This window comes from Tyto alba, unplaced genomic scaffold (genome assembly GCF_018691265.1).
Source record: "Tyto alba isolate M040663 unplaced genomic scaffold, T.alba_DEE_v4.0 Super-Scaffold_11, whole genome shotgun sequence".
In the NCBI taxonomy this organism is placed as follows: Eukaryota; Metazoa; Chordata; class Aves; order Strigiformes; family Tytonidae; genus Tyto; species Tyto alba.
Genome location: NW_024881273.1, coordinates 1,483,849 through 1,506,426, shown reverse-complemented (window position 1 = coordinate 1,506,426; position 22,578 = coordinate 1,483,849). Strand labels below are relative to the sequence as shown.

Below are 22,578 nucleotides of genomic sequence, written 5' to 3'. Positions count from 1 at the left end.
GCAGAGTCTGCCGAGACACTAGAAGGGAGGATGTGCTGGCTTTGGAGCAGAGGGGAAGTTACATGAATGGAGCTGCAGAAAGGAAAATGCATGAGTCAATATTCATCCATATATTCATGATCTGTAGGCTTGAGTGCTGTGATGCTCATTATCTAGGCATGACCTTAAAAACTGCAGTTGATTGAGAACACGGCAGCCCATCTGCTTGGCAACACAGGCTGCTGGGGGCCTCACCCCAGCACTCTGCTCCCTGCACTACTTCTCTGTTCTTTGTCTGAATACAAATTCAAGGGCACAAGCTTCATCTCCAAATCCTTTGCTACAGTCTGAGACAAGGCATCCACAACCCCTTCTCTCTCAAGAGCACAGAGAGAGAAATCTGTGTGTGCAGGACACACAGCTTACTCTGCGTCCCACCTCCAGCTCTATACAGCAAACTTCCTCTTCCTCCCTCTCTCCCTAAAATAAGCAGTGACGACAAGCCTGCATGCCTGAAAAACTCCATCTTCCACTTGCCCTTCGACAAAAGGAAGAACCAGCGTTCCCACAGCCCCTGCTAGGCCACCCGGAGCTGCTGCCATGAGCTGTCTTTACAGTTCAGGGTGCTGGTAGGTACCACCTCGACAGTTAGACTGGCTGGAACAAGGACAGAGTGCTACGGCCGACACTGAGGTGATCCCTCTGCCCTTGAGCTATGTGGGTAGAGGGGCTCTGCTGGGTTGAAACACCTCTCTGCACAGGAAAGTGAGCAAATTCATGAATGAAAGCTTACAATTTTCTGCCCTGCTAGTAGGGGACAACAGGCCTCTTCTATTTTTCCTGTACTGCCCTGCCCTGCTTTCAGCTGACCAAAGAAATGAATGAGAACTGTCTGCTGCCACTTCATCATTTGAAATACACAACCACCAGAAAAGAGGAAGCAATGTTAAATTTTCAGTCCATGTGAAAAACCCTTCTGTTCCTTCTTCCAGACACCTTCCCGAGCCTGCTTTCTAGCATCCCTTCTTCTTTAAAAGAAAATGTGTCTTTCTTCTAAGCAATTAAATTCCATAAAAAAAGGACATTTTCTCCATCATACTTTCCCATCTCCCCTTTCCTGGATGGCAATCATATACTCCAGATCTCACGCTGCGAAGGATATTCTGCCACTGGTCACATCTGGTTCCCTGATGAGATCCGCAGGCGGCTGAGCTGGAGCGTTTGCTGGGTCACGTGGCGGCTCTAGGTTGCCTTATCTTCCTGAAGACCAGTGCTTTTTTATCTCCTTTGATTCTATTTCTCTCTTTTTGCAGCACTCTTATCAGTTTGTGACTAAACTGCTGCACAAATGCTCATGAGATCAATCTACAGATCTTAAATATGGTAAAAAAGAGGTGTTTCCTTGAGCAATCTGTTGGAGAGATTTTGTACTGACTTTTAGACTAGTTCCACGCTGGTATGCATTCCTTTAGCATTAATGCTTCCTCTGGGACTCGAACCTTACAGAAATCTGAGAACTGAGCGTGCAGGCTGCAGACACACTATGAAAGTCAGCCTGCATGGAGCGTGTGTGTGGAGAAGACACGCTGCAGCTATGGCTGTGGAAAGAGATATTCACAGCCTCTCTTCTCTGGCTACTGCTGGAAAATTGACTCTCTTTAAACTCTGTAATTTTCATTTGAGGAAGAAGGGGTTTTTTCTTTTTTTTTTTTTTTTTCCCTGAAAATAACTCCTAGCAGAGTCTTGTCAGCATATGCTATTAAAAATGGAAAATAAAAAATAAGTCAATACGCATATATTAAGTCAGTAAGGCCAGGATTTTATTGATAATAGACTGAGGATGAAGGATACAGTGACAGTTGCATTTAGCACTCAGAATAAAGTAAATCAATCAAATTGACTGTATGTTGATTTAAAATCCTTCAAGATTTGGGTCAAGATCGTTCTAGTTTACCCGAAACAGACTTGTTACGGGGAATCTTTGTACACACAAGTAATATAGAAATTTTCCTGTATAATTTTCTCAGCCTCCACTGATACGTGCTTACTGGCTGTGTTTGCTTCTGTTTGAACAATTAAAATAAAGTGGCCTCAGTAGCCATGGGTCAGTACTAAAACATGTGGGCTGTAAATAACAAGGAGGTGGTGGCTGCTCTACAACCATGTGAGTACTAGCCATAAAAGCTTGAGAGGCATAAAGACTATTTCCTCATATTTTAGGTTAAAAATTAAGTTATTTAAAATACTTTATGTAGTTCTCCATTCCTTGCAGGCTGATCTTCAGGCTTGCACTAGCTACTCAGAGCTCCGTTTGACAGTTTTATCAGTGGGATTTTAAATATCGTAGCTTAAAATGTGCATCGACCCATCCTTGAACTGTAGAAAATAATTAAACTGCTGAAATGTGAACAGTTCGCTGAGATCTGTGAATGGTGCAACCTTCATTTAGATGGATGTGTACAAAAGGCACTTCTTAGACTTCAGGAGACTTGAGCTGGAGCCATAAAGCCTAATCCTGCCGTGCTGGGCACTGGCCGCTGCTTTCAAAGGGAGGTGTCGCAGCGCAGGGGATGGGCCCCGGGATCAATCCCTGGCTGTTCTTACCGAGATCGAAACAAGGAAGAAGTAAAGTAAATAGAATCTGCAAGTTCTCGCTTTGGGGGTTGTTTAAAAGAGAATTTCACACAGAACCATGTCATAGACTATGAAAGAAAATGTATTTCTGACAAGACTTAATTGAGGAAATTTAATTTTCTTTCCTAACTGAATTGCTGTTGATAATCTAAAGTAATTCTGTCCGGTCTGTCTAATTTAGCAATGAAAAACCTGGATCTTGAAGCTGTGCACAAGAATGTAGCGGATTTTTAAAAACAGCTTTTCTGAATAGAAAGATGGTAACTTATGGCAGCATAACAAAATATCTTTTTTTTTGTCGTTGTTTTGATGTAAAACACTGAAGTTCCTCTACCTCAATCCACTGACACTCTCTTTTTAAGAGAAAGAAATATATTTTTGCAAATGGTACATCAACAGACCTTGGGAAAATTGAGTTTGGGGAAAAAAATTGAATTCATTTTGTTTCTCTAAGCACTTTCCCATGTTTCAGATTTTGTACTGATAGATTGATGATATGATTTGCTTTAAAACCAGGTGGCCTCTTAGTTTCCATCTGTTGTGTCTATTGCTCTGTCTCTAGTGAGAAGCATTGCATAGCTGTGCAGGCATCTGTACCCTTGAGAGAAAACTCTTTACGCTATCAGAAGTGCTCAGGGAGAATCTAGTTTTACAGTATCTTAAATGTGAGACCTATCAGAAACTTGAGCCCCTGGAAGGATCATGTTTATTCACCCAAACTGAATGCACTGAATTTATATTAGCTTTGTGTAAACAACTTTACAACAAAAACAACGCCTAGTGACGTTTCCAGAAGAAACAGTTCAAATCTTGCAAAACCTCCTGAATATCCTGCAAATGTTTGCTCCAGCTTCTTGTCTCTCTGGATGCCAGAGGTGGCACTGCTTAAGCAAGAATTTCCTAAAAGTAGGAGTTTTGATGGATAAACAGTGCCATTTGAGCAAAGACCTGCCATGACTTTTCAGGTTCTGCAAAACCTGAGACTTCCTTTGGAGCTTAAGCTACGTGAGTGGAGCCTGCTGGAAAAAGTGACTTATTTGAACCAAAATGTCTTTGGTAGCAGGTTCTGCACAGCTCTTGGTGTAGGTGTAGGTGATGCAATCAGTGGAGAGAGAGGAGACGCAGCACCGAGCGTTGCAGCTCGCGCGGGCTGTGTGTTCGTGAGGGTAACACAGAGAGCGCAGAACGGGCCTTGCCCTGCTGCTCCCGGGGAACGCGAACGCCCGGCGTGCGGGGCTCTTGGGGAGGTCGTGGTGCCCGCTGGGCTCCTCTGTGCAGCTCAGCGCGGCGGCAAGGGTTCTGGAGGGGATCTGGAAACGCGCTATGGCCAAGGCAAAGGACAAGTGGGGTGAAACCGCCAATCATGCCCCGAAGAACAGGGCACGGTTTCGGGCGGGGTGCCCGCTGTTAGTCCTGGTGAACTCCCTCCCCCGGACCTGCCTTCCCATCCCAGCCGCTGTGGGGGCTGTGATTGCCCCACATGAACCGTGTACAGCAATTCAACTAGTCTTCCTTAGACGGTTGACTTAAAAAAAAAAAAAAAAAGAAAATTATGCTTTTTAACTGGCAAAGGGCTGAGTAGAAATTAAGTTATACTGGCAAAAGGTGCTTTTGCTTGCCTAGCTTGTTTCATTTGCTGAACTGCTCTAAGCCGTGCTGGCATTAGCACTTTCTGCTATGACAGCACTAGGAGTTTCCCAGTCGTACCAGCAAACACCTTCTGATGGAGCGAGGCCTTGGAGTACGAAAGTTGACAAAATATGAGCAATCGCATTTCTCACCAGATACGCTGCTACCGAGCGCCTTTCGCCCCGCTTAGGCAATTAGACGAGACTTGCTAGTTTCGATTTTATTTATTGTGAAGTTCACTTTCAGGTTTTTGTTCCCTTGTAAAAAACCCGGTTGAATTTCAAGTTCAAATTCAGCTGAAACATACCAAGTGCTAACATTTGCCTTCGTCTGCAAAACACAAAAATTTGTGACTTCAGGCTTTTCCCTCTGAAACGCTGAGGGTATTTCGGCGCTGGATCCCGATTCCTGCAAAAACACCCACGTGCGGCCCTTTCGGTACGTGCCCGCGGGTGGGAAACGCACCGGCTGCACCGGCCAGGCAGCACCCGGGCCCCGAACGGCGCGGCCCCCCCCCCCACGCCCGGTGGGAGCGGCCCGAGCCCGGGGCCGCGGGTCTGCAGCGAGGAACGGGAAACCCCGCGAGCAGGCGCCGTGCCGGTTGTCAGGGCGGGGAGCCGCGGGCATTTCTTCCGACGCGCGGGGCGCGGGGAAACCGCCGTTTTCCGGGGGAGGAAAGGGAAAGGCCGCGGCGGCGAGCGCCGGGCTCCGGCGCTGACGCGCAGCGGGAGATGGAAAAAAAAAACAAAACAAAACAAAACAAAAACCAAAACAAAACACCCACTCCCCCGCCTCCCGCCGCCGAGCAGCGGGACCCCGGCCGCGGGCCCGCGGGCGCGGTGCTGGCGGCTCGCGCAGGTGGGCAGAGCGCGGCGCGGCGCGGCCCCGCCCCCTCCCCCCCCCCCCCCCCCCGCGCGCGCGCCCGGCCCGCCCGGCCTGCGTGGCAGCCGGCGGGGCGCGCGCCCGAGCGGCGGCGGGCAGCGCGTGCGCGGGGCGGCCGGGCGCGCGCGCGGCGAAGTTGTCTGCGGGACGCGGCGCCGGCTCCGCTTCTCGCTGTGGGGGCCGCGGCCGCCTGGGCCCCTCCCCACATCCCCCCCCCCCTCCCCTCCGCATCCCGCACCCCTCCCCACACTCCCCCGCTCCGGGACGGGCACCGGCGCTTCTCCGCCGCCTCGCCGGCCGCAGGTGAGCACGACAGGGCCCCGAGGGCCGCGGACGGGCCGCGCCGCGCTCTGCCGTGCCGGGGGTGTGCCCGCCGCGGGCCCCTGCGCTGCGCGGCCCCTCAGCCGCGGCTGCCGCGACTCCGCCGCCCCCCAACCCCGGGCAGCCCCGGGCCGCAGGTCGAGTGAGGGCTGGGGGGGGAGGAAGGGCGGGCGACGGCGGGGCCGGGGCCGCTGAGGGGCGGGCGGGCGGGCGGGCAGCAGTCCCGGCGCGGGGACCGGGCCGCGGCGCCTCGTGGCCTGCCGTCTTACCGGGGCTGCCGCGCCGCCGGCCCCGGCGCCGTGAGCGGGAATGGCCCCGGAGCGGTGAGGGTGGCGGGTCCCCACCGGCTCCTGTCGGGGAGGGGCCGCGTGAAGATTCGAGCAAAGTTAAAACTATTACGAGGATACGAGTGTTTGTGTGGGTTGGTGCCATCGCAGAGTTTTTTGGGGAGGGTTTTGGTGGTGGGTTTTTTTGGGTGCTTTTTTTTTTTTTTTTTTTTTTTTTTTTTTTTTTCCACATGGAAAGCAGCAGCGCTGCCAAGCACACATGCCCCGGCGGAGCGGTTCCCATGCCAGCGCCCCGCGCGTCCCCCTCCGAGTGTCGCTGCCCCGCCGGCGAGCCCGGGCTCTGCTTTTCCCTGACTCGCCGCCTCCCTGGGCCACTCCGGCAGCTCCGGGGGCTGGTGGCGAGAGCCCCGGGGTCTCCGGGAGCTGCTGGGCTGGGCCCCTCCCCGGCTGCTCCTCCCTTGGGGTCTCCCGAGCCTGTTCCCCCGGGAGAGGAGCGTGCTGCTCTCGGGGTGCTCTCTTTTGTGCAATCTCGAAAGACAGGAACTCTGAGATAAACCCAGCGCTTTAGGGATTAACACATTGCTTTTGAGAGAGCACATGTTCGAGCTGAACTATAAAATACCAATTTTTTTTCTCTCCCAACATGTTATTCCCTCCAAAGTGTGATTTATGCTTGTTTAGAATAATGGTGCATTTCTGAGCTCCATCTGTTTGTCTGTCTGTTCGCACACACGGAATATTTCTGCCAATGGTGATTGCCTATGGCGTTATTGCAGTATAAGTAGTTTGATAGGAAATATTGTAGCAATTAGAAGTCCAGTGATGCAAGTTCCTGACACATTATGACTGCCTTGCTGTCATTTCTGTGTCTCCTTTAAAAGTTCATTTTTGTGAATCATTGTAAGCAAGCGTTTAACTTCTGCAACATTTCTACAGTTTTTACATTTTGAGACATCTCTTGACATTGAGTCAAACTCTTTCCACTGTTATTTCTTTCCTGTCGACATTCTTTGTGACAGTCATATTCTTTTAAGCAACAACAGAAAAAAAAATGAGGGGAAAAAAAAAAAAAGGAACTTCTTTTAGATAAGAGTGTTGCTGCCCCTGTTTCCTATGGCTCTGTGCCTTAGAGACCTAAAAAAATGGGAGCTGGGAGGAACTTTTATTATGGTGGAAAAAGAGCATCTTCTGTGGGAAGTGAGATTTCTAGATGGAGTGTGAGTGACTGCTGTCACCCCAAAGGAATTGTCAGAACAGAATCGACCTTTTGGTTTCTTAACACCTGCGACATATAAAACACTTCTGCTTGCTTCAGTTTCCTTCCTTCCTCTGGAATTCTGTTTTTCGACAAATACTTGTTTTAATGGAGAGGCCGGACACATAATTGGAATATGAATCCTAATATAACTTCTCAAATTCCTCAGTATTTATTTTGTTGGGAGAAAAGCAGGTAGAGATCAATAACTTGGGCTCCAAGCCCACACTGGGAAACAGATATTTCTGCAGTACTTGCCTTCTGTGATACTACCCAAAAAGTTTTATGTCAATAATGTACGTTGAAAGTATTGAGCCTACCCCGACTGTTCTCATTTCTCTTAATAATCGAGGCTCTACTGCAGAAAATAGTGGGAGATTCTGAGATTTATCTTTAGTATGCTTTTGGGCTTTATTCAGACCTACCTCTTGGTCTGAAGGCCTCTTTCAATGGCTTTAAAGAGTTTTTTGTGTACTGAATGATCTATCAATGGTTGTTTACTCAGAGTAAAATGAGTAATTTCTTTGTATGGGGAGAAGAGCCAGAAATGCCCGTGTGGGTTTTTCTCCTGCTCTACCTCTGCTTTCTTAGCTGTAAAATGGGGATAGTTACCAGCAAGTCCACCTCCTGCACACCTTCAGAACAAACACACTTTATAGATGTGTAGAAGATGAATTAGTGGATGTACTTTGACATCATCTCCTACTTTATGTGGTGCCAAATATATTTAAGCTCAGGGCTATGAAAACTGTGTACACAGCAAACAACACGGCAGTCCAGACTAGACTGTGTGAACTGGAGCAGCCAACAAGTGGGACAGGCGGTAGAAATCAAATGTATTAATTCTGAATTTAAAGGAAGAAAATTGACTGTATGTTGCTGGAGGAGAAGAGGAAGTACTAGGGGAAGATTTCAGAAATGAAATTATGGAAGTGGGCATCAGTCTGACTTCTGGGTCCTGACTTTTGTTTTGTCTTAAATGAAAGCCTTGATGGGATACAGTCCTTACAGAAAATGAGTTTAAGGGCCCAACTCGTGTTTTAGTTCTTGTTATAGAAGAGGTTGTTCATGGTGATTTCTAGCAAATGAGAAAAATAAATACATGGAATCTCATTTTAGAAGTTGGGCTCATCTTTACCGTCAAATGAGCATGTTGTTGTTAACTGCAACTTCCTCAGTATTGCTGCAGTTCAGCACCCACGTGGACACACAGTGGCCACGATGCTCTGTATGGTTTGAGCACAGAGTTATGGTTAAGGGGGCTATGAATAACCATTCTGCCTGTGACACACACTCCTGCATTTACCTTGGAAACTCACTTAACCATTCTGTTTTACCTTCTGTGGGAATGGTGGTGACTAATTCAGTGTACACCTATCCAGGTGTTGACTGGGTTGTTTGTAGGAAATGTTGATATATGTCTTTGTTTATCTTGCATTTATACTGGATACATTCTTGCAATATTGAAAGCAAACACTAAATATTCCTGGGGTTGAAATACAGTTCATGACTGCCTTGATACTACTTATCACTGAAGACCCTGAAAATGTGGCTTCTGGCAGGAAAAGAGTGACCCACTCTGTTGCTGGTTCCAGGACAGGCATGGTGGCAGAGGAGGCATGTGTGCATCCATGCCATGCTCTGTGGACTGGACAAAATGGCCTTTCCCAGTATAAAATCATGTGGAAGTTAAAGGCTGTATAAAATGGACAGAATTAACACTTTGTCCTCTTAAAGGCAGAGGGCCTGAAAATAGTTTCTTCTGTTACTAAGTCCTGTTGATGTTGTCTTTATTATATTCACCCTTCCCTTTCTGAAGCCTGTAGTACAAGCACATGCATGCACTCAGCAAGTTCCTTGTGCTTTTTCATCGATAGATCTCTAAGTGCCCTAGCAGGTAAGTACGGTTTATCTGAAAGCTGAGGATAGCAGAATTGGGAAGATTTAATATGTCTCAGCATCACATGGAGTCCTTAGATGGCTGAGCTTGGTGCAGTCAAACGGCCCAATTTCCCTCCTGTTCTCTGTTCCCCTCTGCCTGGACTGGTGTTCTGAATGCTGGTGAGTTGGCTCAGCTGAGTAAATTGGTGCAAAATGCAGGAACCAAAAAAGGTGGGGAGAAACTAAAAAAAGTTTCATTCAATAAGGGAATTGAACCACTTTACTCTTTGTGGCTGCTGAAAGGGCAGTTTGTGTTTTCCATAGCTGTGACCTTTTCCTGGAGGGGTACTGACCCACTGAGGGATCAGCGGAGGGACTGGGATGTACCTTGGGGAAAGCAGGCTGGACCCTTCTGGCCTGATGCTTTCAAGGGAGAGGTAGCCTGTTGGATGTGATGTAACAGATCTCTTTTACTTCTGAATTCCATGTCTCACTGTAGAGCTGCGTTTCGGAAGTTAAAAGGAGGAAAAGTAGTATCTAGGAGATAGAAGAAGAATGTGTTCAAACTGAGAATTAGTGTTGGCCCAGACAGTATTTTTCTTTTTGAAGGAAAAAAACAGAAGTCAGAAAATTTGCATGTGAATTCTAGATTTAAAACTGGCTTAAAAATCATAGTGTCTTTTTCTAGCAGGTTGAAATTGCTGTGGTGTGTCTGAATTACATAGAAAAATAAGCTGTATAAAATACATCCTGGCGGGTTTGTGTGGAGGTGTGTGCGTTTTTTTTAAATCCAGATTGGAAGCTGCTGTCTTTAGTTGGCTGAAATGTAGGGTGGGGAGAACCAAGATTCTGTGTAAGTGTGTGACAAAGTGGGCAGTTCTAGAGCTTGTAAGCTAAATTTTGTTTAAAAACAGAAAACCACAGGGAGTTATTTTTGATAGTGGTTCAAATGCAGAAGTCTGTAAAGCTGTCAGATTTTTTTTTTTTTATGGCTAGATAGGTCTTTTTCTATCTTGGCTTATTTTTGATACGCATTTTGGATTGGATCGAGGGTAGTTCAAGTTCTAACCTGTGCTAAGTATTTAAACATCTGGACTTGCTGTAAGCACCATTGCTGTATGTGTGTGAGAAGTCTCCTGGATTGTTTTTTCACATTTTAAAATATTTCAGAAAAAAGTATTTTTTTATCCAACTAAAACAGTATATTTAGCTTCCAGCATTTAGCTATATGATACAGCTTATCACATGGCATGATGCAATAAATTGCAAATAATTTTACGGTATCAGTACACAATTAAAGAAATGAAATTTCTAAAATGTTTACTTCAGCTTGGTGCTACTTTAAGTGTCTGCTATCATAGATTCCAGGCAGTGAACAGCTGTCTGTCGCAGATGGGAGAGGAAAAAAAACTTCCCCTTAGCTGCTTACTTCTAAAAAGGTTTCCATATAAAACCAGTAGTAATGTAATACAACCTTTTAGTCAAATTTGAGTTTCCTGTTACACGTTTAAGTGAACCGACAGCAGACTATCTATTTGCAACCAAATGGTGTAAGTGAATGAGACTCTAGGAATTGCATACTCCAAAGCATTCTTGAAACCTCACAAATGCTGTTTAGCAGTCAGAATGCATTATTTATTACATCTCAAAGAAAAAAGACTTGCAGGTAGTTTACGAATTACTTCTTTAGAGTCTACCGTGTTTCAGTAAGATGAGGTGGTGTTGTCTGTCTTGTTCTTGTACAGTATTTTACACAACAAAACCAGGTAGATTAGAAACTGTCAAGGGAACATGGAGCAAATGGATATTTTTAATAGAGTCCAAGTGCAATGAAGTCTGAAAAAGAGCAGGTGTGAAAGGTGTAATGGTTTTTGTTACAGTTGAGTGTTTTCTGCTAAGATTTCAAGATGGCAGAAATGGAGTTTGTGCACAGAACTACATGAATTTAGTTTTAGATTGTAAATTGGATGTGCTGTTTTATTGTTCTATGAGCTAGTACACCATGGCAATTTTAAAACTTATTAAAATAGTTATGACATGTCTGATCACAAAATGCAGAAGATGGTAAAATTGTTCTTATTAAATGAAAAATTTGCTGCTGCTGGCATAAAGCTTTTTCCCTTACTTGTTATTTCCTCGCTTCCCCCCCTGACTATTAACAGGTATATTACAGTCCCTAGGCACTTCTGAAAGTTTTTGTGTTTATTCACTTTGAGTAACTTAGCTCTCCAGTTCTGGACTCCAGCCTTTCTATGTGTTTCACATGATGAATCAAACCAGGTGCCAAGCCATCCCCTGCCTTTGGACAGACCTCAGGCACCAACCCTGATAGATCCATGTGTTTGGTTTTTAGGAAGGCAGTTTAGTCATTTTATCAAAGTTTTGACTAGTTTTGGTTATCATTTCAAGCAGTTTTCATTCTGATGCTATTCTGATTTCTCTGGAGCTGGAAGGTGCAGTGCTCTGTGCAGGTTTCAGTTCACCATGTCTTTAAAATGTGGCTGTACCTCTGAACTGACTTATCTCAATATAATGTGTAATATGCCTTTCTTTTAATTCAGTGGATGGATTGTTTGTGTGACATCAGTTGGAAATTGTGTTGAAATGTTGTTTTTCCAAGCATGGAGATGCTGCTGAGGCTGTTCCAGAAACCCCTTTTGGAAATGAGCCTTCTGGTTAGGGGGCAGAGATGGCTCCTGATCTTGTGTTGCTGGTGGCAGAATGACGTGTGGGAGTGCTGCCTGGCACACATTTCAGGCAATGCTAGTTCGGTGAGCTTAAACCTCTTATAAATCAACCTGCCTGAGGAATCAAGGGTAATAAACCCGAGTGTGGCAATGCTAGAGAAAAGGGCAGAGATTCCCCTTTGAGGAGGGGGGTGATAATGTCTTGCGCTGCCACAGCTATTTACAAAATGAATGGCTGTCAACAGCCTGGCTGCTGTGGCCCCGGCCATGCATTTCAGCATTGCCAGGAGACAGCTGAGGGACCTTCCTGAGGAGGTCTCAGTGTCTCGTTTCAATGCAGCATCCCACCTTTCGGGCCCAGAACATCCTTTGGACTTTGAGCTGGGTGAGATTCCGCAGGACTGGTTGTGCTGTCCATTTGGGGGATGGTGTTGCCATCCTGCTCCTCCATGCACTACAGCCAAGTGAATCATAGTGGCCTCACCTAGTGCGCTAGGATTTCAGGGGTCAAAAACCGAAGTGATAAGGGCTGTGACCCCGTGCCCGGCCAGCCTGCTGACGGAGCAGGTGTTGTTCCACACCCTGGGGAGGATTTGCAAGTCTCTCATTTTGCAGAGCTCAGTGGCAGATACTGTTCTCCAGTTACTTTTGTCGTTCAGTCTTTGAGAAGCCCACTTGCTATGAGGTGGGAAATATCCACCAGCCTGTTGAAAACTCATGGTGTGCACCAAGCGGAGCTTTAAGTCCATGCTGACAGGAAAAACGGGTGCTGGATAGTTGGGATTGCTCCCTCAGAGAGCCGATGTGCTGGGAGGTAGCACAGCCTGAGCTGTTTCATCCGTCCTTGCTGCTTGATGGTGCTTGCTTCCGAGGCAGCCGTTGTCTCCTGGCTCAAGTGGCGGAAGATAATATAAATTCCAATTTTTCTTATTTCTTTAGAGCCAACTGTCCTCTTTTACTTGGGAGAGTTAACTTTTTTCTTAACCCAGTGATTTTTAAACTGTGGAGTTTGAGATCAAAATCGCTGCAGATGGTGCAATAATTGGGGAATGTTGACCTACAGAATGGATTGCAACTTCACAGTACATTCAATACAATTCCTTTCAGGAATTTCAGTTTGAGTCTCTGTCCTGTTCTTAACCTTGAGGACACTTGTCTCTGCTGTCCTGGACAGGAGTGGGTTTTCTCCTTGTTGGGACATTTTGTTTCCTGCAGAGGAACGCCAAATGTCAAGCCTGTCGTGTGGAGTTTGCAGTGGGTTCTGGTTCTTGGGGCATACGTATGTCATTACAGTGAGGAGATGGGGAGAAAAGCTTTAGATACTTCAAGGTTCCTTTCCTCCAAGAGTAGGGACTCCAGGTAGAATAGATATCAACAAACTTAGCCAGAAAAATTCTCTCTCTCATTCATGGAAATTCTGCTTTATTTCTTCTGTGCTGTCAGTATTTCATTAGCTCTTCTGTCAGAGTGGTGCAAAATGGAACTCTCAGAGATGTTAAACTGGAACAAAAAGCCTCCAAACAACCTTGAAAAGGTTTTGAAAATATATGAATGTATTCCAAAGAAGCAAATAAGTCACAACTCTGTGTGTCTGTGTGCTACCCTTTAATCAGTTGGGAAACCTAAGTGGTGACTTTCAGCTGTCACTATATTAAGAACCAGTGCTGCCTTTTGTGGCAGTCTGTATATACTGAACTCAGTACTATGTAGTAAATATTCTTGCTGTGTTTTCATAATCATTCTACTTAGAGTAAGCGCTTCTTGGGTGGGTATTACAAAACTGTTAATCTTTATGGTATTTATAGGGTAATTTTTAACTCTCTTGAGCTCCTTACTTCCTTGTGGGTCAATTACTCGATTTATAACATGATGTCAGTTGTAAGAACTTTACCATCCAAAGGTAAACACTTTACCTGTGTTTGCTCTTAGTTCTTTGTATATTAAGGTATGCAGTAACTTACTCTGTGACTTATTCATTGGGATTTTTTTTAGTCTCCCTGGTTTGTACTGTAAAGTGACTATGATGACTTACTTTAGCTTTTGTGCTTCATCACAAATGCAGCGAAAGGGAAAACTTGCAGCCATTCTCTCTGAATAAAAGACTGTTAATCAAGCTGCAGCTACTTAAGTCAAAATTGCTGCAAATAGAGTTAAAATATTTTTGATTGTCTGTTGATGAAACTGATTACTATAGGTCAAACATTTTGCTATGTTGTGAGCACACAACTCTCTAGGGGAGGGTTTGGCTCTGTAGTAGGGAGGGACGGCTGACTCGATTTTATGTTCGTACCATAGTTGTCCATGTTAAAGTGAAAATCTGCTCCGACTCTATGGGCTTTCAGTTGGCCCGTGGAAAGAGAGAATAAAATCATCTCTCGGCACTGGAGTTTTTCTTTGTGAGATTGCCTTTCCCCTTGTTCCTTTTGCTACCATCAGCATCACCACAGCAGCGTGACCTGATGGCGGTGATCCTTGTGTAGCAAAGGGACATGTCTTCTTTCTGTAGCATTTTACCCATTGAGAATAACTTTGGAGCTGTAGGGTGGGAGAGATGTATGTGTAGTCAAGAAAATTGCTGGTGACTTGGAAACCCTGGGTTTGGGGAGCATCTATTGCTGCTCGTGTGGCCGCTAGTTCTTGGAAACATTAGAAAGGTAGGGAATTTTCTGGAAAGCCCAAGGTAGATAAGGCCAGAGACGTTAAATAGTCTGGGGATGAAGTCTCTTCCTTTTGTTACCTGTGAATGCTGAAGTGTAATCTACTGGCTTTTCTTCACTTTGCTTTTCTGTTGTATATTTTTCAAGATGAAGCTTCGGCTGCAAAAGCAGGTCTGAGCATCTGTGATGGCTTTTTGAGGATCTAATAAGTCCCTGAAGGAGCCCATGTTCTGGTTGCACTTTTCTTTCTTCCCAGGGGTAAACTGTGATTCATTCTCGTGGACAAACAGACCTTGTAGCATTTTTGGTATAACATACTGCAGGTTGTCGCTCTCAGTGAAGTGTGTATTGTTTTCAAAGATTCAGCCAGGGGTTTTTTGTTTTGTAAGCACAGCAGACTATGGTTTTCCCAGTTTTTTTTTTTTTTTTTTTTTATGTTGGCTTTTTCTCAGAAAACCCCTCGATATTCTATTTACTTGTGGGTTAGAAAAAAGTCAATGGGGTAACGAAGGAAACAAGAACTTTATTTTCTCAACTGGAAGGTCAAATGTTTACTGCCTCAGCATCGTTCATTCCATCAATAACAAGGCAATGGAAAAAAATATTCCAGCACTGCTCAGACCATTCTCCCTTCCTTACCTTACTCACACTGAGACACACCTTTTGGAGTACTGCTTTTACATTTTCCTAGAGGCAGCTGTGTGGGGGAGCTTTGTACTGGTGTCTTCTCCCCCTCACAGCATGGCCATGGCCTGGGTCTCTGAGGTGCCCTCCTGCCTTTTGTCAGCTGTACTTCAGAGTTTGTGGGACTGGCAGGAGAAGCTGGCAGTGTCTGTCCTCTGGCTGGTGTCTCAGAAGTTGGTCAGCTAGAAAAGCTTATGTGAAAGTGAAGCTTGGGTTGGCGGATAAGCGTTGTGTGTGCTTTTAAACAATCTGTTTGCATGTGGTACTCCAAAGGAAGTGAAGTTTGAAATGAATCATTCATCACGAGTCTTATCAGACTCTACTGAAGTCTCATATTATCTTTCCTACTGTTTATCTGAAATTGGGGACAGCTTGCTCATTTATTTGGTGACATAGATGGCAGTAAAGAGTTTAAGAAAAGCAGCTAGATGATGTGGAGGGATATAGTTTCTCTTTGGAGACTGTCTCTACTTTGTATTACAAAGACCATATGTAAATTTACATCTACACTTAGGTCATCAGGCAGCAGTAAGCACCAGGGTAGCTTTTGTTCATGCATCCAATATGTGGCATTAATTCCCCTCTGGACTCAGCTGCTGTTGTCCATAGTTTCCCCTTTGTGGTGTTACCATAGCATGAAATATTGGTGCTTGCAAGTGCGTGGCAGTACACTTGGATGAGAGCATGTGGCAGTTACATTCTTCCATAGATTAACCATCACTTTGCTAGCAGGCTCTTGGCTTGGTTTAGACTGTAAATTCCTCAGGGAGTCAGTCATCATGCAGTGGAGCTGGGAGCACTACTTGCTGTGCCAATGCAACTCTTCTTCCCACTTCCCATGTTTTAAAGATTGGGTTTGACCTCTAAAATTAGATGGTGTACTCCTGCCTCTGCCTACCTACACTGAGGGTCTGTGTTCCTGGGACTCTGGATTCACCTCTCTCTTGGTTTGATCTGAAATAGTCCACGTCTGTCAAGCACCTGGTAAATGTTGCAAATTTATTAATAAATATTTTCTATTTATTTAAATATTTTTTCTTCCACATGTTCCCCTTTTCCACACTTTTTTTAAAACAAGTTGTTCTGTAGCTCTTGGTTGTAGTGTGAGAACTCTCTCCACTCACAGGAATGTGTGGTACCAAAAGGGCTTTGTTGTTTTTATAGAAACCTTGCCCACGCACTCCCTTTGCTTTCCAAATATCTATAAATCCCTGCAGGATCCTGCTGCCATCACTGTGGTGATCCACGTTTATTTTGCGATACTGTCCGGGGGTTAGAGCAAAGTAGAGTATGGAGTCAGGGCAGGTGTGATTTGTCCCCATCTTTGACTCCAGTCAAGTCTGGACACTTAATACAGCAATTCACATTATTTCTAAATAAACTGATACATCACTATTAATTTATATTCTTCTACTAGCTCTTCAAGCTGGTTTGTTTTACATTGGGTCAATTTGGTCCTTTGCTGTCACTACTCTTTAATTTTTATTTTTCTGCTTTTGCACTTGCCATGTTGGTTGCTACTTTACTGGTCGGCGATAGCTGTGGATTTTGCTGGACTTGAAAAATTATTTCTATTGATGGGTAGTAGTGTGTTACTCACAGGTATTAATCAGGTGTCAACATAATTTGCATTGATATTACTAAACCATATTGTAGCTTATTTTGAAATACTGTAAATATTTGTGTTTCTTTTCTGAAACAAGCCTTTGTGTATGTATCTGATGGTAATCAGTTGTCTTTGAATGCTCATGAACTGGTACATGGTAGATACTTTCAGCTGTGTTCTGCATAATTACTCCTAAAAACTGGTTATTTGAGATGGTTGGAAAATTACATTTTACTTAGTTAATGGGTTGCTGAAAGCTAAATTGCATTCTGTGCCTCAGCTGGACTTTTTTGTTTCTTTTAATTGCATTAGTGCTTTAACCTGAAGTACTTATCATCATGGCTGTGGCTCATAGGTGGTAGATAGAACAGATGCTGCATTTTGAAAACATAAGGTGAAGGTCTTTATAAATGTCTGTTAATTCTTTGGTTTCATGCTCTGACACAAGTGCTTTTTTTATTATTATTTGAAAGACTGTTTAGTATCTGCAAACCAACTATGAGATGGACCTCAGTCTTAGGGAGAAGGAAAGACCAGGGCAGAGCAAGTCTTCTCCACTCTGCCCATTTCTGGTACCTGTATAGTGGGAAACTTCTCAGTCTGATCGATAGATTGCCACAGAGCTGGGAATGTCTGAGAGGCACCCTGTGGTGTACAGCAGAGATTTTTCAGACAAACTGCAGGTGAAACTCTGGAGCTGTTGTCTTGGTAAGTAAAGTGTAATTTTTCTAGCTCCCCCAAATAGGTGAATGTTCTAACATGTAGTATTAATCTCAGACCAGTGCGGTGTCTTGGCAGTCAGAGGAGGTTGGGAAGGAAGTGCAGGGTGGGCAGGATGGAAGATTTTTGTTTGCATGAGTAAGTTTATAGGTTTTAATAATCTGATACTACTGAGTTTATGCTATAACATTGAAGCTTATTAGAATAATAGCAAATTGTTACATAGAGGGCAGAATATAGTGTGAAATGTGATTTGTCTGTGATACGAAGCTTGCACATTTAGTTATAATTTTCTTGAAAGGTTAATTCCCAGTTTCTCTTCAGAACATTCTGTGCAGGCCTTTCTGTCGGGGGAAAAAAAAATTGGACCCAATTTAAAAAGACAAGTCTTGTGAATCCTGAAAGAATTTGGGCATTTATCCCAGGAAAGGGAGAGTTCTCTGCAAGAACTTCATTAACCCTGTCATCAAAATAAGTAATAAAAGTAGCTATGTAGACTTTATAAAGAACAGATCTCTTGTTTTATCCTGTAGCCTTCATCTGCAAGGCACTGGTGAATGCATCTTGTTTCTTAATGAAAACTGCTCATGCAGGAATAGAGATGGAGATGTGTTATGTACAGTGATATAGAAGTGAGGATATGAACTAAAGCGCTGCAGTAATTTTTGGAAAACTGATGCCATCAGTTCCAGATACTCAGGAACGTGTAGGGAAGCTATTTTATCTAGTATAGATAAGACACCATATAACAATATTGATAATACAGTCTTATTTAGTATATTTTCGGGCAGAAAAAATACAAATATATTTCAAATGTAGCTATTTTTGTAAGTGGAAAAATGCTAAATCATTTTAGATGGGGAAGAGTTTCTGCTTCCGTTTGGCTGTTACTTGCAAGATCCAGATGCTGTGAAAGCTCTTCCTGCAATGCTAGCATCTGGCTGCTTGGAAGTTTTGCATAGGGTTTTATGAGGTGTCTTTGAAGTTGCCTTTGGATTTGAATCATATGAATCTTTAGATTGGCTGGGCTGCATAATTCTCGGCATCATTTCCTCTTACTTCTAATAATGAGAAATGTAAATACTTCAAGCTGTTGTTCTGATGTTTTGAAGCTGGATGAACAGATATCTGTATGTATCTGTGTCTTCCTCTGTTCCTTTCCCCTGTATTTGAGATAGATATGTTGGCTATTAAAGACTCAAACTGATGGCTCTAGAGATAAACTGCATGAACAGAGAGTCTGTCACAAGTGGTTACAGCAGGTTTCATGGATTTTGAGCTCATCTGACATGGGCTTGCTCTTGTACTTTGGTCTGCCTAAGCTTTCTGGAAACATCTGAGAAATTACAGCAATATTTCAGAAGTATCTTAGTGAGGTTCACTTAATATTTGTCAGGTGCTTGGAAGTGTGCTAATTAACAGGTATTTATCAGTGCTAAGTGGTGGTGTTTCTAATCGCATATGTATACATGTATTTATAGAAGATTTTGTTAGGATTTAAGGTCATATGTTTGTTAAGCTTTCTGAGGACAGACCAGGCTGAACAGTTCCCACATTTGAGTTTTGGGACTGTAGCAGCAGAGCTTATTTTGAATTCTTTTTGTATTTTGGATGTTTTTGTCTTACTGGCTTAAGATGATCTGTTTACTCGTGCTCCTGTTTGAGATGTCTGGTTGCTAAAGGTGTCTTGATAGGAGCAAGCTGTGCAGGTAGTTTGGATTCTTAGTTGTGTGTGGCAGAAACTTCTTATAGGGATTGGTTTAAATTGGATGTTTTCACCATAGCTGGGGAGCAATCAGTCTTCCCTGCAACTTGATTTTTGGCCCTTCTTTTTTACAAGATGTTGATCGAGAGTGGAAACTGTATTTCACATGTAGATTGTCAACTCCCTGGTAGTACAGTAAGTTTGTTACTTATGTGCAAATAGGTGATTATTCCCTTGATGCAGAAGAGAGACCGTACAGCCAGCATGATAATGAAGTTGACATTACTGGTACAGACAGTGCACGTTTCATAGCTGTATGTGAAGTTACTTATTTCAGTTATGATTTAATGATGTGAAAATGTCTGGCAGTTTCTGTGAACGTATATGTTATGAATATATTTCCAGCCTATATTTAATCTTTCCTTCATCAGAAATGAATGAATTCTGAGAAGGATAACAGAAATGTTCTTAAATAATTTGGCTTCAGGCTTGAAAGCTTTATCACATTATAAATTAAAAGGTGAGCATGTTGTTGCATGCTTAGTAAGCAATACAGGAAAATTCCAGGTAGATTTAGTATGTGTTTATTTTTAACATGTGTTTCGTTAGCACCAGTAGTGGCCTGAGAGATCTATCTCCACTGTTGCAAAGGTTGTAAAAATGAATATAATGTATACTTTTGTAAGGCTCAAAGTTGCAACTAGAAGGAAATAAATTAAAGTATGTTGGCTTCTTTATCTGCAACATACATAAGTGAAAACTAGTTGGGGAAAAAGGCAACTTGCTAGTGTGTACTGTGTTTACAGTATTCTCTCTCCTCAAAGGAACAATTGTCACTTTAAATGCTGCTGACTGCTATCCATCTTCAATTTTGGATGTGAATGTGTATTTGATGTTTATCTACATCTTGCACAAACCTTGTACATAAATATTTACATGTGGTGTTGCACTAGGAAATTACATGCAGTAAAATAAGAGGTAGGAATAGTCCAGTGAGGCTGGTGAGAAGGAACATTTACCTTATCACACTGATTACTTAGTCATAACTATAAATCACCAAGTACTCTTGGCACTGATCCTAGGACTGTTTAATAGGAGCCATGTGAAACCATCCCTTGTAATGGATGGGTTGAGCTGCGTAGCACCTAAAGTGTATTCAGAAGACTTTTACAAACAATTATGTCATCTGATTTGGGACCAAGTTTTAGGGAGCTGATACTACTACGTAGGAAAAAATCCCAAAACCTAACCCTTAACTTAGATTAAACTTTTAAAAACCAAAATTATAAGTAAGCTAACCACCTTCCTGGGTGGTGGTGGTAAGTGATGAAAGTAACAGGCATATAAAACGTTCTACCAAAAGTATTGTATAAACTCAAGTAGCATCTTCAGGCACAGTAATACAGTTGGAGGGGAGACTACTGTGTCAGACCTTGCTATTTTCAAGTCATTTTACTAGATTTGTCCCCAAACTAGAATACAGAGTATTTGAAATTATAATCTTGCTTGTTTAAAATGGGGATGTGGACCTGAGCTGGATGTAGGGAATGATTTGAAAGAGAGTGGGAAGTTTGACACAGATACTTAATTATTGGCAGGAAGCATTTGTTTTATTGACATCTACAGTGAGATGGCTCCGAGTAGCTTTAAATAGTTGACTTAATGTCATTTTGCTTCTAGGTATGGAACAGTGAATTACAGTGTCTGTCACAGCATTTGTTTAATGAATATCAGTTGTTGACATAGTATGAAAAAGCTCTAGGGCTTTTCAGCCATTTTACTAAAACATTCTCAGTTAGTGGATTTTGGGTCTTTGAGAATCCAGCACTCCATCATGGCTGTTGAAAATCTAGTTTGCACAAAGTCTTAACAAAAGGTCTGTGCAAAGTCTCAACACAAACCCATCTGCACCAGCTTTCAGGGTAATTCCAGTGCTCGTAAAATGGAAGGTGTGATCCAAACACTGTTCTGCTGCTCAGAGGACAATTTGTTACAAACATCCTCATACTTCTTAGGGTTTTGTAAATTGCAGGTACAATTTTCACTGAGGGCTGTGTCTTCGTTTCTGCATTTTAATTGGGCAGCAGCTACTTGTAAAATTTTGAATATAAAAATACATATTTTTGTATTTTCTTATTGTGAGGTCAGTTTCATAGTTTGAATAGTTGTAACCTCTATTAATATGAGTTGTTTAAGGTTGGATGAGGGTATGCTTCTGGAAGTTTTCAAAAATACCCATCTGTTAAATGAAATTCAAATAAAGGTTGAGTTAAAAAACATAACTGGGATCCTTAGTACTTAAAAATACTGACAAAGAAAATTTTACTTTGAAACACAACTGTTGCCTTTAACTACATTTTGCAACTGATGCTTTTATTACTTGTAGTACTAGATCCAGGGTCTACCCTTTAAAGCTTCCCTGATATTAAAGTCTGGGAAAGTTGATTTCTGCCAGTTTTCAGTCATCCTTTAGAGCTTATGTCAGTGAAGATAAGTAAAGTTATATTAGATAATATATTAGCACTTTGGTCATGGATGGCATTACTAAACCTAACAAGTTGTGGAGCTGAGCAATCTTAATATATTGTTTTTAAGAGTCTGTTCATGCTTCCATATATTTTATGCTTTCTCGGGCTTTGCAGGTGTATGTAACTCATGCTGTGTTACATTTGTGTGTGTATATTATAAATATATATCTATACATAATATGGAAACTATAGATACAGTTTCATTTTAATGCTAAGCCTGAGATTTTGAAACTGTTTACTGGTGATATATCAACACTGTTTTTAACAGTTCTTGCTTGAATTCCCTCACTGCAGTCTGGGGCTGTTGGTAAGACAAACTGTACAGTCCTTCCTCTGCAGGGCTGGGGGTGTTCGTGGGCAGCCGTGCCACTGCAGCGCTCCAGCCAGCCGCAGGTTCTGTAGGCAGCTCATTCTGAACAATATTTTACTGAATTGTATTATTTAACTCTGCTCTTGCAACATTCTCTCCTGTCTCATGCATTTCAGTGGCATTCTTCATGTTGTTTCCTTCAATATTCATATTTTTTTTTTTCAGTGTTGGCAGGTGTGTATTTCACATTAACATGAGGGGTTTTTTTGATGTTAGACTGCTATTTGCTTATGGTAATTTCCAGTCATCATAAGGTGACTGTTGAGAGAGATGAGCAGAGAGGAAAAAATTGTCAAGCATTTACAGTAAATACTCTCTGCTTTTGGAAGTGCTGTCAGAAGTTTAATTGTTAGGTTCAAGTAAGTTTGTCATGTGCCAGACAGAATCAGTCTGCTGTAATGAACGGGTTACGCACTTCACCAGCAAAAAGGGAGAGTGAGAAACCAAGGGATGCTCAGGATTTCCTGTCACCTTGCACTGCAGAAGGAATGGGGTAGGCTTTTTAACCTAGCCTGTAATTAGGTTTTGCATGGAAGCATATATTACTGTGCTTGCTTTGCCAAAGCTCTTCAGTATGATGGATGAGATTTAAAGGTTGATCTGACTAAATTGCAATGAGAATACTAACGACAAAGATATTTCTGTTGTGAACTATTCCTACCAGACATCATAGCTGTGACAGAAATGGTGTAAGATAATGGACAATAAAAGTCACTCGAAAATAATACTCTCCTAGGATTGGACTGCCTTCCC

At 43.0% G+C, this 22,578-nt stretch overlaps 1 protein-coding gene across 5 annotated transcripts in view; it reads left to right on the top strand.

The window, feature by feature from the left end:
• Positions 1-5,081: 5,081 nt before the first annotated feature.
• NEK6 (NIMA related kinase 6) overlaps positions 5,082-22,578 on the top strand; it is a 67,994-nt gene continuing 50,497 nt past the window's right edge. For 3 of the 5 annotated variants that reach the window (XM_032982620.2, XM_032982626.2, XM_032982661.2), the window contains exon 1: positions 5,221-5,427. The gene's annotated coding sequence lies outside the window, so the exon portion shown is untranslated. Of the gene's footprint in view, positions 5,101-5,220; positions 5,428-21,837; positions 21,849-22,578 lie in introns of those variants that run through there. The other 2 variants (XM_032982644.2, XM_032982637.2) reach the window with 2 other exon arrangements.